The 1,876-nt window shown below is 35.4% G+C and overlaps 1 pseudogene; it reads left to right on the forward strand.

The window, feature by feature from the left end:
* Window positions 1–396: 396 nt before the first annotated feature.
* Window positions 397–943, forward strand: LOC121154981 (annotated as a pseudogene).
* Window positions 944–1,876: the final 933 nt, after the last annotated feature.

Below are 1,876 nucleotides of genomic sequence, written 5' to 3' on the forward strand. Positions count from 1 at the left end.
ATTATTGATGTATCATTTGGTGTTCCTTAATTTTTAACTTCAAAGAATTAGCCTTATATAGGACATCTTGCCATCTACTTCCTCTCTAATTAAAGATTTAGCTACCAGTGTCTTTTTCTCCCTTCTTCACTTCTGTTCTACAGAGCTTACATTGTATTTGTGCTCCTCAGTCTATTTCCAATTTCCTTAGTAATGTGTTGTAACAACTGTGTTATCATTGTCTCTTACACCAGTGTGACCCAATCATAAATGCCTAGTTCTCAAGGGAATGAATTAATGGCATAGCAGCCCAGGGCTGGTCCTAAGGCCTTGACCACAGTTGTGCCGGGAGGCTGCTGAAGTCCTGGCTGTAGCATAGGACGTGTGTGGAACATCAGCTACTTAACTTTCTGTGGCATACTGATGAGCAGATCTTGTACACTACATACCTTAGAGCTGCCTAAGGAGATACATGCAAGAACTTTCTTCAAAATTACTGCACCATTAATAAACAGAAGGAAAGAATGTTGAGTGAGGAATTCAGAATTTCAAGTACCTTGTTTCTTTGTGCAAAAATCAGATGTAATATCAAAGAGATCTGTATATTGAAAAACATGATTAAGAATTGGGTTTCTACCTGTACTGGAACATTATTCCTCAAATGTAACCTCAGGGAAATCACATTCAGTGAAAGCATCATGCACCATTGGGAAATTTTTTAATCATTTGGAGGCTAGTTGGCATTTTATCCCAGGTATTCCTGGATATCCAACAACGTGTACCTTGGGCTTTTCAATTTCTTTTAAATTTCTCTCATGTCTACACTCTCAACTTGCTACATTATGTTTTGATGAAGTTGTAAAGCAGGACGGTAGCTTCCTTTGAAAGAAGAGCAGGTAAGCTCTATGGCCCAGAAGCAAATATACCTCAGGAACTAATATTTCCTGAAGCTCATCAAACATGAAAAAAAAGATCTGCTGTCATCTATTTGTGACTTTAGTTTGAGGAAATGTTTTGTGATTTGTTTCCAGAAATCAGAAAGCATTTAATACACCTAACTTTTACTGTAAACTTGCAGCACTGAAAACTTGCATGTAGAATATGGAACTACTTTTATATGAAATTATTTCTTCAGTCATACATAATTCAAAGTAATACACACATTAGCATGTTCTGCCTTTAACTATAACAAGATGTTACTATTGCTAGAAAATGGACATTCTCTTCTGAGCAGGAATTTAAACCATAATTTAAGTTTCTTCATTATCACCTTATCTGAGAAAAGTCAGTAAATACACTTACTTGGTATGTATATACTAACCATATGTTTAAGTTATTCAATTCAGACTATTTGCAACTTATTTTATAGAGCCTGCCATATGGCTTAGGGGATATCATCATCTAAGTAAAGCAAAATTTTGTCTTACAAATACTGTTAATGAAATGTTCACTGGCATCTTTGGTATCTTCAAATTGTTTTTATGTGTATAGTAGATGTTTGGTGTTATAAGGAGGTTGGTTTCAAGTAAATAAAAAAAAAACAATAACAACAACAACAGCAAAACATTAAGGCATTATTGGTCCAGAACTTTAAGCTATTTTTCCAGTAGTCTTCAACCTTCTCCCAGATTTGGGGGTGAGGGGAAGATTAAGAATCTTTCTTTTCTTTGCAGCATCAATTTTTTTTAGGGTTTACTAAGGAGTGTTTATTAACCAAACTTGGTGATAATAGAGTCCAGTAGAAACAGCAAATCACAAATCCATATGGCAATAATGCCAAGAGGAACAAATGCCCTGATGTCCATCCGTCAAATTGAAAACATATGTCCCAGCTTCCCCAGCAATATAAGTTATCCTAAGAGACATATAGCAAATAACCTGGACACACTTCCAATGC

This window comes from Ochotona curzoniae, unplaced genomic scaffold (assembly GCF_017591425.1).
Source record: "Ochotona curzoniae isolate NIBS_2020 unplaced genomic scaffold, NIBS_Ocur_1.0 contig_1014, whole genome shotgun sequence".
Taxonomy (NCBI): Eukaryota; Metazoa; Chordata; class Mammalia; order Lagomorpha; family Ochotonidae; genus Ochotona; species Ochotona curzoniae.